We start from the raw sequence: 14,130 nt of genomic DNA on the forward strand, positions 1-14,130 counted from the left end.
GCCAAATCTGTTCACTGCAGGTTTTGTAAAATGTGACTGGGACTGAGTGACAAGATATCTTTTGCTTCTATTTGGTGTTACTTCAGAATTGAGCTATGGTCTGTCAAGATGCGCTCTGTGACCCCTGCACGATCTGAGCCACCAAAAGATGAATACTTACTGGTACCATATGTTGTGTGGGCCGGTGCATTAAAAATCAAATAGATGATTTTTTCAGCAAATAACCATCATATTTTTTTGTATTTGAAAATTTTTTAGGTAACCCCAGTTTTGTGGAAAACAAACTGCCTATCGCTAGTATATCACCACTTCGTCAAGAATCTTTGGGGTTAAAAAAAACATGCACTGGGCCAGCTTCCTCACTATCGCTGCAAATAACGGGCGTCCACAGTATTATTTCTGATTTTGTTAAGATTTTAAAGAGCTTGTCAACATTTATTGAGGGAAATATTGCTTGAAGACTAAATTCAAGCCTATGCAGAAGAGGGCAAACCTGTATGTCTAAATGCCTGTGGGAATTCAAGCCGCCCTCTGTCATCTGTTTTTTATCAAGGAAAAACCGCCTGTTAAAGGTGCTGGCAATGACGAGCTTGGCCTGCGTTGGCTTGTCTTGCACTTTTTACCCTCCCCACAAAACAAACCCTGCACCGGCCCCCCCCCCCTTTCACCAGCACCTCAAATGAGATCTCCCTTTCCCGGCCTGTTTCTTTTCACTCTCTTTGTCTTTTGCCATTTTCTTGTTGCCAGACCTCCACTTTACACAGCTCCACTTCCTCCTCCTTCCTCCCTCCCCACGCCTTGGCAACTGGTCTCCCGGAAAGGTAGAAAGCCTGTGTGTGGTGAAAAACCCAATGCAGCATCACAGGGGCCAGGCTGGCTACTCATTCAAGTACATGCAGCCAAAAGAGGCTTTCGAGGACATGATCGTGAAAAGCGAGAAAGGGAAGGCGGTGGGGGAGTCCTAAACAAAACAACCGGCGTTGTCATGATCGCACATACGACTTGCAAGGGAGAGATTGCGCAGCGGTTACATTCAGCCAGATCCCACAGGGGGATCAATAAGGAACATCTGGGGCTGGGGTGGACAGGGCAGCTTTTGTTTGCAGGCCTGACACCTCACCCACATTCTCTCCGTGCAAGGGAGCAAGGAGGAATAGCTTAAGGGAGGGTAGAGGTGTTTGTTTTTCTTACCAAGGCAGATGATCTATCACCTAGAGAGGTCGTTATCGTCAGAAAATGAACTAGAGCAATTTGATAGATGACAATTTGTTTTGGGTGTAACGATTCAAGAGTTCTCAACTAAATATTTTCGGAAATGTACAGAAAGTGTCATAACCCTTGTGCCCAAGCCACAAGTGTACTTCGTCATTAAATACAGTGCAGCTCAGCCTCCAGCTAGCGGACGTTGTTAGTGTAGATATAGTGCAATTACAGTGAATGTTTTACCATTTAGAATTTAAAGTAACTCACAATTTTAAAATAAAATGTGAACAATCAAAATCAACATTGAACTACCTAAAAACAGAAAATTCAAGTTATTAACTGTCTTGTCTTGGGCTGTTGTTATGGTGACAGACAGTGAGCCAAAATTTTGCACTTTCAATAATTGCTGTTTGTGCGATGAAAAGCAGAGAAATGAAAGGAGGGATCACATACTGGTCTGTAACTCGGGGTAAAAAACGGCTAACGTGTGTTGCCAACATGGACTTTGGACACACCTGCTGTAGTGGCTCAATATTGGTCCATATATAAGGCGCACCTGATTATAAGGCGCACTTTGAGAAAATTGGAGGTTTTTAGGTGCGCCTTATAGTGCGGAAAATACGGTGCATATCATTGCATTTTCATATTTTTGGACTTTGATGTGTTTGAGCAAAAGTACCCAACCATCCCATTTGGTATTGGATGCTTAAATGGTAAACTAAAAGCTAATGCAGATTTTTTTGGTGGCTCCAAACTCTTGTCAGTGTGTCAGAGTTGGCTTTAGTTAGCTAGCATGGTCATAGGGCAGCCAGAATCCCATGTCTACCTCCATTTTGTTATTTTGTGAGAAACTTTGGGGGGTGAAAATAGAGATCAGTGGTCTTGCTATAAGTGGAAGAGGTGGAAGAGTCCTGTGAAAAGTTATGGGGACTATCCCAGCTGAATTTGGGGCAACAGGTTGGGTACACCCTGGATTGGTTGCAGATCACACAGTTGGATACCTGGTCATCTGAGCTTTCGTCATTAGGGGCCGTGTAGAGCCGAGTAGATAGCACTCAGTGGGAAAGAGGAGTTTGGACATTTTCATGGAGTCGCATCAGAAGTGAGCCTCGGGCGTGTGCCCGGGTCCCCGCGCCAGTGATGATGAGTTGTAGCACTTCCTCAAGCCAGCCAACAGTCTGTAGCCACTCGCCAGCACATGTTGTCTGTGATGAATATACTCCCTTTCTCTCCCCCTCACACACTTTTTGAATCCAAAATTGAAGTGGAGAGAAGAAAGTGCGCGCCCAAAAAGGCTTTTTTTGCAGGAGTGAAATGGAAAAAGAGATTTGGAGAGTGGATGAAGTGGAAGTAAAAAACAGTTGGAAAGAGAGAGGGGAGGAACGGTGAGGTAATGAGGCCAGTGACTGGCTTTACACCTCATCTCGGTGGAAACTAATTGGGAGAGAGCTGCAGGGTACTCATTTGAGCACTCTGCTGGGTAAATGTAGTGCAACCAACTATGAAGGGTAAATCAATGTATTACCTCGGCCTACACCTTGCTTTTTTTTCTTCATTCGTCCCCTCGCAATAAGCTATCCAGCTAATAAAAATTCAATTGACTTGCACTGCGCTTGTGGGCATACACCCATTGACCCAAGTAGCACTGCTGAAAAGTTCTGCTATAGTAACGAAAAATGCCGAACTGTCTGTAAAAAGTATTTTTTTTTAAGAGTTTTCTGCAGTTGCTTCAACTCCGATTCTATTCCAGTACGACCTGTGCCTTTTTCATACTTGCATAATAGATATGTATTCAAAGCATCTGCAGTATGAACGCTCAGGTTGCGCTCATCCAACCTATCCGTCAACAAAGTCCAAATATTTGGCATCATTTTTAGTAGACGTCTCCATGAACTGAGTAGATTGAGGAGGATTGTCTCATTTCCCCCAGGTATATTTCTCCTCCAGCCTCGTTTCTCTTTATCTAAGAGAAGCCTTGACACGCAGGACCGTATTGTGTCAGTTGTTGTTGAGTATTGTTCTTGGGTGCATTCCGTTCACATTAGAAGTCACATTTGTTCATGTAATGTAAATGACCCATAAAAATAATCTCTATTGAGCATCATAATCTACAGTGTCATTGTATTTTAACACTAATCTTCAAATAAACAAGGTTAATTAGGGCCACCTAAAAAACAGAATGTGTTCTAATGTTAAATGCAAAAAAAAAAAAACAGTTTTACTTGGAAAAAATGGTAAAATTATTAAATATCCTAATAATAATAATTTTAATAATCCCCCCCAAAAAAAAACCTGAAGAAAAAGCAGCAACGTCATACTTTTGGGAGAAAAAGAGTTGAGTGGAAAAACATTTTTGAGCATTGAAAAGAAAATTATATGACCCCCCCAAATAAAAAAAAAAGTGATAATACAACTTTTAGGAAAAAGTGGCAAGAAAATACGTATATTTTTTGGGGAGGGCGGTATGTTTTAACCTGATTGAACATAACACATCTCACAAGGATTCAAAAAATCTTCACCTAATCCAAACAGCTAAACAACTAAAAGCAATAAATAGATGTCCTTGACATAGATGTCCTGGCTAGTCCACTAGTAGGACAGAATAACATAGAGTGTGATCAGCGGTTGCTGCGAATATGATATTAGCCGTCGTTCCATTATTAATGCTCTAACTTTAAATTAGCTGTATTGTTTAATGTCGCTTTATATACGAGTGCTCAAGAAGTTGCTTTAGTGTCAAATAAATCAAACAAATCAACATATAACACAATATAAAAATAAAATGTATAAAACTAATATTATGAAATACAAAACATATTACACAAAAATACAACAATACTGTATAACTTGTGTGTTTTCTCCCACGGTGGTATACGCCATGGTGAGAGAAAAAGGAAACAAAAGTGCATTGCAACCCCCTGCAGAGGGCCCAAGGGTGGGCTGAAGAAGACAGCCAGAATTTGGGAGGTCTGAGGTGGGATTTATCCACACCCTCAGGCTTGGGGATATAGAAGGCCTTCACAGACTTACATAAGAAAGAAAACACAGATACACAAACACACGCACACACTCACTAAAAAATTCAATGACTTCAAGCGACAAAACTGCAGCGCATAAACCATCAAATGATGCAACCAAACGTAAAGTCCATTACTACATATTTTGTGCATGTGTGTTGACATGCCTTATCCCGCCTCTCATTGTTCTCAGAGGCCCTGATCAGCACCGTTTAGCCCCTCAACTAACTCCTCATATTCCCTTGGCGACGGTTGCTCGCAGTTCGGCCTCCTGGGAAATAGCTGCGGATAAGTTATTCAATTACAGCCCCATTATTGGCCCGCATGCTCTCTGAGGACAGTGCTGATGATGATGCTGTGATTACACTGCCGCTGCTCCTTTATGGCTCTCAAACCCCGCAGCCCTGTAGGTGCATTCTTAAACATGCTCACTTTGCGGTGCTTTTGTGTGTTAATGCAAATACGTAAAGTCAAGTGTCAGTCAATGATGTAAGGTAATAGGAGCATACCATTTGTAATTCTGGCACGGGGGGGGGGTTCCATTATGACTCAATTGGGAGGATGAGAAAATTGATTCCTCCAACAAAGAATATGAAGTGCTGTCTGACTTTCATTAGCTAGCAGACTTCTTCCTGGTTTATGGAGGATCACTTCAGACAATGGGACGTTTCAACATTGTGACCCAAAAAGAAAATTGTCAAATGTAAGTGACTAATCAAAAGCAGCAACAACTTTTGTTCTGTTGTTTACTGCATACAATATCAAAATTGCTGTTTGTGTATATTAGTATCTAATCAATTGTCACAATACGTTCTCATTATTGTCACAATCAACTCTTTGCTTTTGGAACACTATTATTGCCAGGAAAGAATAAAAAAAAATGTCACTTGAGACAGACGCAGGCAGACTTGAGACACTCCCCCCCCCCCACACACACACAACCGCCCACCCACCCAAAAACTCATCCCCTTCTCACGGGGCAAGTGAGGTACTCTTTAAAGTGCTGCCATGATGGGGCTGCTCTATCTAACCAGTGCAGACCCACAGATGCCCTCCCCGGGGGGACGGGCTGGAGGGGAGCAGGGCAGCGGGCCTGGAGCCTCATCTGCTCTGCCCAGAATACAAATAGGTCACACACACACACGCGTGCACACATACACACTGCCCATGAACAAGAAGGGGTTCTGCCAGCTGAATTCCTCCATTAGCCATGATGGGAAGGGCCATCTGGTGTCAGTGTGCTGAAGCAAGTTTGTGAGTACGCACACATTAAAGCAACACACACGTACACACACACGCACGCTGCAGACTGTATTTTGTCTTATCCCAAAGAGACCCGGGCCAGTATAAAGGAGTATTTATTAGGGCCACACTGAGAGGGAAAATATAATTCTACTATTATTGTATTTTATTTCATTGAGAACAAATTTGTGACTTAAAATTTTCTAGAACAAGTGCCAGACATAGGAGGGGAGAAAAATTGCGCGGGAGAAAAAATATTTTGATTTTTAAGAAAGAAATGTGGGTATTTGATAGAATAAAAAAACTTATTGTAAAGAGGAGGGTAAATGTATTTAAAAACTTTTGTGTGAAAGTAGTTGTCTTCTCAAAAAATCACAACATTTTCAGTAATCTTAAGAAAAATGTTTTGCCACCACGACACACGCATTTGAACATCTCACAAAAGCAGCACATCGCAATTATTTTGTTAGGCTCCCCTTGAAAGAAGAAAACAACTCTCTGACAAAGAGCATCATTTGTCTAAACATTGTCATCAGCATTGTATCCTTCCTAAAAATAAAGAAAAAAGTAAAAGAATTTTTGAAAAGGAAAGAATAACTTGACTATCAATGACATTTTTTCTAGTATGTAAAAGACTAGACATGCGTCATTTTGTCTGACATTCAAACAAAGAGAGCATCACTGCCATCTACTGTAGTGTATGTGCAATTATATTTTGTTTAGTACGGAAAACAAGCATGTTCCCAGGGGTCACGCGCGCCCAGCTGGCACCGCGCTGACTGCCGACCTCGGAGGTTCCGCCCTACTATTTGAGAAGGACTGCACAAAAGCCACTTCAAAATTTCATCCGACGTCTGCATTTGCATGTGTATGTTAGAGAGTTCCTTCATTTTAAATCAAGTTTAACATAAAAGTCCACACGCTTTGGATTAGAGTCCATTAAGAAGCAGTTCAAGCCAATGCAAAGGAGCATTCACCGCCATGACATTCATGAGCTTTTATGAACAAGAAAAGCCCTTCCTGACAAGGAATGTGCACTCTCAGCACCCAAAGTTTACAGTCCAAACATCACAGACGTTGTTTCCTACTGTATTGCAGCACCGCGTGCCCCCCTTGAGACGTTCACCCTGTTTTGGAAATTCCTGGAAGAGAGAAAAACTTCAGTCAAGTTAAAAATAGACATTGCTTAGCCGTGATGTCATTCCGTAAATCTGAGTTTCCTTTTCGTCTGCGCAGCCTCCGCATAGTGGATAGAGGAAATAGCTTATCGTTTGTTTTGGCTTATTACCAATGACCCTGGTCTGATAAAGAATCAAGTTGAAACAAAACATAGGTTTAACTGAATTTATACTTTGTGTACAAAACATGCACAGAAAGATAGTAGAGGAAAAAATCTTTTTCAGCCGATAAAAAGTAAATAGTAAAAAAATGTCTAAAAAGTCATTTGAGGAAAAGAATCGGTTGAAGGAAAAGGCACAAATGTATGACTAAAAAGTTACTAAAAACGTTCACACTCATATTCACACCCATGTTCAGTGTACCATCAATATAAATATTTTTGAAAGATGGAAACGGGTCAGAGTTTAGTAAAAATTATATATTTATTACTAAGCCGTCATCCCATTTTGAAATTCTTTATTCAACTTCGAGATGATTAAGTTTGAAGGGCTCACTGAAATTGAAAGCCTCCGCTTGAAGGTTCTTCATGTTGCAGACATGCATGGAAACTTGTGTGCTGTCCAAGCACTCCACCTTCACAAAGTGCTGTCTGGATAAGTGCTCTGCCTTGTTTGTGTGTTACATACAAGGGAACGGACGTGCAGGGATGGAATCTTCCAATAAATCCCATAAAGCGAGAGTTGGGAACAAGGAACTGATGTGACGAGCAGACGTTTGTCTCGTCTCTTCTGAAGTGCACTCCTGCACTTGCGCCCGGAGAGATAAGTCCTGCACCCGGGCCCGGAAATATCGCAGGCATCCTCGTCTCCACCCACCACAGTCTTACGCCTATACTCAAGTGGGGGAGGGGGGGGGATCATTTGTTGCACTGCAATCTGTGTCCTTTTGATTAACACCCCCATTCACCTCTCTTTCTTCCTCCTCCTCCTCCTCCCCCTCTACGCACACATGATGATTTAAAGGGATGCCAGAAAAACACTGTGACAAGTCTAATTTGGGCCGCTAGGGAGAAAGGGAGAGAGTGAGAGCGAGATGGGGCCTAGTCGATTCTCCACAGTTGGGGCGAGAGAGAAGCTGTTGCCATGGCGACTCACCGGCAGCTCGCGTCCTCATGTTTGGAGAGCACTGGCTGTACCCAAAACGCGGGGAGAGGAGGAGGGAGAGAGGTGAGGCGGTAGGTGGTGGTGGTGGGGGGGAGGGGGTCGCAACAAAAGAGCACCGAGAGGTGAGGTGGCTTGCACAACTGTTGATGACAGGCTTGACAGCTGGGGGGTTAGGGGGCGTGGTCAAGCTTACGGCACTGCCATTGGATTCAAGTGCAATGTCATGTCCCTGTACTACTTTTAATGTAGTAGCCATACTTTATGCAAAAAAGAAAAAAGTAAGCTTTTGGTCATGATATTATGCCTCAAGTCACTTTTAAAAAAACAATTAATCTTTTTCTGGAAAAAAAAAAGGTTTAGTATGCAGATTTCTTCCAAAAGTTTTATGATAATAGTGAATGTATGATAAAGAAGTATGCAGATTTCAGATGAGAAAAGTTGTATGATAATAGTGAATGTTTGATAAAGAATGCTCATCACACACTTTCATACTTTTTTAGCAAACTTGTCACAATTTCTTAAGTTTAACATTTTGAGGAAAGAGTTTTTATATCCAACACACGATTCTTATTTTCTTCCCACCCTTAATCTCTTTTGTTAGATTGAATTAAAACTTTTTATTAATTTAATTAATTAATTATTTAACTTTTTAATTTATGAATTTAATTAATCAAGTATTTAATTAATTAAAACGCCTTTTTATTTTTGCTAATTCCGAATTCTTGTAGCATTTAACGTTACTTGACTCGACGGTGAGCACAAATCTCCTGAGCTACGCCAATATCTGACTTAATGTTATCTGAGTTTTAAAGTTTTGTACAAAATACTTTTGCTCACATTCCTATCTTCAGGACATTTCTTTTATTAGATTGTAGTGGCAGACCTTTGGCAATTTTCTGAATTGTGTTAACCCAGGTTACAAGTTTAAGACATAATTAACCAATCAGTGCTTCAATTAGCAGTTGCTTCCTGTTTTGGAACGGAACATTGATTGTCCAGCAGCCAGTCAGTTAGTCTTGCGAGTAAAAAACCAAATCACAACAAACTTGAAGGCGTTTCCAATTCCATACACGTGTCAGTGCACGTTTCAGCAGGTCCGAGAGTGGAACTCGGCGTTCCACACTTGGTGCTGAGATCGCTGTTGTCCTGCTGGTGACTCCAAGCCCCCCCTCACCCCCTTCCCCCCAACGGGAGGCTGACCTTGGCAGGGACTAACAGAGAGACGGCCCGCGGGGGGAACCGTCGTGCTCCGCACCAGCCCACTCAGTCTGTGCAGGTGTACGGACGCCTGGACAAACACAAATGCACAGCGCCCACCCACCCACACATGCACACACATATACACACATGCAAATCCACTGGACCGAGGGAGACACCCTTGGCTAGCAGATGTGCTAATGCTCTATTTCTCTGCGTTCTTCTTGTACTGTCGTCCTGTCTCTATTTCACAGTTATGTGACTATTTATTTTTCCATTTGCTTTTTGTATTGCACACACACATGCGCACACACGCACTGGAGCTGGGCTAGAGGAATCCCATCTGCTGGCTTATACAGCACAGCATTGATAAATTCAGATGCACATAAAAATGTCAAATGACATTTTACCTCATAGATTTGATGTCTTGCAAAAGAGAGTGCACAGTTTTATTTGAGTTGGTTTTATTAGATGGTACACATATACATATGTGATATCACAAACAATTAGAAGATACCCAGTGAAATACACATGGTAGCCTCAACCACAGTTGTGAGTGACCCTGAATTGTTATTTTATGCATGTTGATGCCATACTAGGTCACATTACTAGTAAGCACGTGTTTACCTTAGCAGCACATTGCTACTATTGAGAGCTAAGGCATGCATGATGTTTTCCAAAATGTAACTGTTTTGATGTGAAAAAAATAATAGATAGACACACACCCTGAAAAAAGTGCTATACATATCATCCAATAATAAATATTTAGATTTTAATTTTGGCACACATTATGTCTTCTTACGCATAAGAATATGAGGAAGAATCTTTTCAGTTTTGGTGAGGTCAAGATCTAGATCACCGCTGTCAAACTCAAGGCCCGGGGGCCAGATACGGCCCGCCACACCATTTTATGTGGCCCGCGAATATATTTGACCATTTTTTACTAGTTTGATTTGAAAACGAGTTATTTGTCAGTTTGTTTTGTAGCGTATACTGTATATAATATGAGGTGCTCATACATTTATTTGGGTTGACAGTCATAATGGCCCTACGAAAGAAACTATGACTACAATGCGGCCCGCGAAAAAAATGAGTTTGACACCCCTGATAGATGAATGTCAACACTCGACAATTTCAGTTTATTCATTTGAGGAAAGATGGCTTGAAATGACCAAAAATTTACTCACATGCTAATGATATGTTTTGCAGTGCCTTAATACATTTTCCATTGTGCTGCAGCGCTCTTTTTTTTGTGCTGTCCTCAAAATTCATTTTGTAATCTTCTCAATTTTAGCATCACGTTGTCCACCATTTTGCGGCGTGACTAGCAACGAGCTTGTCGTATTTTGGGTGTGTGCTTTTAAAAAAAAGTTACGTGTGTATACAAACATTGCCCCCACAAGAATTCAGTTAAGAAAATTGTGAAAAATACTAAGACACTGAAATAGTAGTAGAAATAATTTATGTCTCAAATCATGTTTCAGATTTGCCATGTTTGTAGCAGCAGGATTTGGCTTATTTTGGAATGTCACGATGCTTGAAAATCGGCCACTACAGCTGCAAAAACAGATGTCTTTTTTTTTCACAAAATTAGTGGCATATCACGCTTAAACTAATTGGACCATTTGAGGAATGACCAAAATAAACACGTTAACCTTGGTTTACCCAGTTTGCAGTCCTGTCTTGTGCTCCACAGTCTCTTTAAATTTTCCTCCAGAGTCAAATGGGAGGCTCGTTTATCGAGCGACAATGTTCGCCCCCTCACATTTTGTTGCGCATGACTAATTGACGAATGGCTTTACAATAATTTGATGAGATTGGGTCGGATGATGCAAGGGAGAAGTGTCTAAGGCTAATACCGTCCTGATGTCTTCTGAAGCCCTCGTGATGATGCCCCGCAAATGAACCCCCAGACGCCCATATTATCTCGGAGCTGCTGCTACCGAGTGACACATTAGCAGCCTGTCTACAGTTGCTTGGTGCGTCTCAGGTGTTTAATAAGCCCTACTGGGGACAGAATATATCCAGCCGGCCCTTTTTACCCCGTGCAACTCCCCCACAAGACCCTCAAACTATCTGCTGTCATCTTATCGTATCCACTTTCAACCTTCCCAACCATTATTTCCCTCACGAAGCTTTTCTCATTACAATTTATATTAAATTGTGTCTTCAATTAGTGGCTTTTATACATTTCTGCTACTTTATGTCATGTCTTGAAAATTGTATGCTTCAGAGGCAAAATGGTCCATGTGTCACTTGAATTTTGCACACAAATGATCAATGCTTCAAATTCTGTGGCACCATGGAATTAGTATAATATTTTATATTTAAACTTGTATAATAGTCCATGGGCCATTAGACTTTAATCTTCAAAAAATTAAATCTTTAAGTTCTATGACCACCGTCAGGGGTGAAAGTCAAACATTTATTGAAATATTGGAATAAGTATAACCTGTGGCTTTCCATATGCTAGTAAAGTCATCTGTCCACTTGTCCTCTATCTTGCATGTTTTTTAGTTTTATTTTATATTTTGTGTGCGTGTCAAATGATTGGAAATAATATAACTAATTTCCAAGAATTTGATAAAGGTTTGACTCCGGACCCCTTTACTTTATTGACTTACTTTAAATCCACATGGCCCAAAGACTAATACAGTGTAATCAAAAACCTTTCACATTTGGGGGGGGGGGGGGGGGGGGGGGCTCAACATTTTAATTATTGACTAATGTTTTAAATACAACATGTTTTGTGTAAAAAATATATTTAGTGCAGCACATTTTTGGAGATCTGTGCCAAGTTGCTTGCAAATACGTAGTTGAATTTAGATGCAAAACAGTTTTTAGTGCAATTTCTTATAAACGTTTGACAAGACAATCACCTTGTTTTAGCACCTTCATCTTAAATTGAGGTTCTGAGACTGACAGGAAGGCCAATTTGTCACAAATCCCCAAAACAACAACTGGATGTCAGGTATGACGGACTGTGACTGTCTTCCAAAGCATAGCTTCAATTTCTTCAGGTTCTACAGGCTGTGATTTTTCCACACAGCAAGCAACATGTCACATCATTCGTGTATGTATGTGTGTGTGTGTATCGTGGTAAAAAAAAAAATCCATTGGTGTTGCATCTGGATCATTGTAACAAGCAGTTCCACCTCCATCTCGCTGCTGCGGGCACTGAGCGATCCGAGCAATTCCCTCTTGCTCCGAGTGGTGTTTGTAGTATTTTAGGTGGGTGTGCTGTCGAGCACTGCTGTAGGTGTCATGGAGAAAAAAAAGCAGACAAAAAGCTTTTTTTTTTTTTTTTTGCAAGAATTGTGTAACAACCCTCCCGCAACCCTTTCAATATACAAACAAGTAAAAAGCATTGGGAAATCGTAAAAAACGGAGAAAATACAATAATGCTGGATATGCTTTTAAGCTTCTTTGTACTTTTGAAAAATCCATTAAAAGAAGCAGATGAATGGTTTTGCATTCTGCAATTATCTCATTTGAATACATGGCTGGTGACTTGCCCTCTGAGTGTCACCATGAAATGTGTACACCATAGCTAGTATAGATACGACGTTAACCACATTATTTAATAACTGGTTTTGCTTCTTTTAAATTTGTGACCAAATATATTGACTCGTTCATATCGTCACTGTTTCAGTGAATTTTGTACAAAAAGCCAAACACTGTGACTGAAGACAATAGACATATTTTTAGAGTGTACGCTTTTAACCACTGTTTTATAAATCAACACAGTATTTACATTATTCTTGACTATACTCCATTTTCCGATGCAACTTCCCAAGATTTTTAGAAAAATCCAGTTGCGATTAGTAGAAAATTGACATTGCTGGTCATAAATAGCTGATTCTGAGCAAAAGATGTATTTTTGGATATAATTCGTTCCTGGAACGTACATACACATATTTCACAATGTTTTTTTGTTTGTTCGGGGTCGGCAGGGCTTTCAGGGGAAGCTGCTTCCCTTGTGGTCCCTAAGCAAACGCCACTGCTGTGAAGTGATATTCAGAGCCACTAATGTCTTTATTTTAGTCAGTTTCTACTTTCATTCCTGTTGGCTTGAGTCGCCTCTGTTAATTTGTATTGCCCAACTTCGTGCAAACAAATTATTTTGACATGGATCTTCTGCAACTATTCAGCTTCGACGTCCATTTTATTGTGCTTTTTCACCAAGCAATGACTTTTCCTTTAGCTTCCACATGCTTGTCACTTGCTTCGACACCTGTGCTCTATGTCAGCCATCTCTCCATCTATCCAGCCTCCATCTTCTGATTGCACCCCAACACAATTGCCCATGCACCCCTTTATTGAGCCCACCCAAGCCCATTTATCATGTCTTTCTTCCCCTCCGCCCAGCCATTCTACTCTGACAGGAAAACGCAAGGCTCTCACTATCTGAACTGAAACAGGAGGAATATTAAATGCTTAGCCCTCATTGTACCTCGGCGAGCATCTCTATCATCCCCTGGCGTACCCAATAACAATGCTTCACTACTTCCATGCACACTGTGTGTACATGCAGATGAGTCTTGACGCCTTTACCTTAATGAATGCTCCCAAGGGGAGGAGCCACTGCGAGATGGGAAAAGCCCGCGAGGGAATCTGAGATGCATGCACGGGGATCAGGCACTCGCTGAAATGCAGTGTAATAAAAGCAGTCATTAGGCGGAATTGTTCCAGTGTATTATCCAAGGCTGGTAACACACAAACACACCATGGAATATGATTTATATTCATGTATTTTTTTATTCGTTTTTTTTCCATTCGTAGATTAGAACTAATTTCCAGCCATAAAAATCTTTATCACTTAATGATTAGAAAACAAACATACCGTTGACAAAATAATAAAATGGAAATTAATTTTTAAAATGAATACATTTATGTAAAAGACCTTACTACACTTTTAGACACAATTTGGGGATTAAATAATAATAATAATAATCCATCCATTTTCTATATCGAATCGAACCCGCACCCTCCTAACTGTGAGGCAGAGATGCAAACCAGTGCACCACCATGCCGCCCTTAATAATAATAATAATAATTTAGCTAATCTTTTTAAAGTCAATTTTTTCCCTCCACATATTCATTGGTGGATGTCATTATGATTGCATTGACATGATTTGGATAACAATATGGAAAATTACTGCATGTTTTTTTTTTAAACTTAAATGCAC

Source organism: Syngnathus acus, chromosome 21, assembly GCF_901709675.1.
Source record: "Syngnathus acus chromosome 21, fSynAcu1.2, whole genome shotgun sequence".
In the NCBI taxonomy this organism is placed as follows: domain Eukaryota; kingdom Metazoa; phylum Chordata; class Actinopteri; order Syngnathiformes; family Syngnathidae; genus Syngnathus; species Syngnathus acus.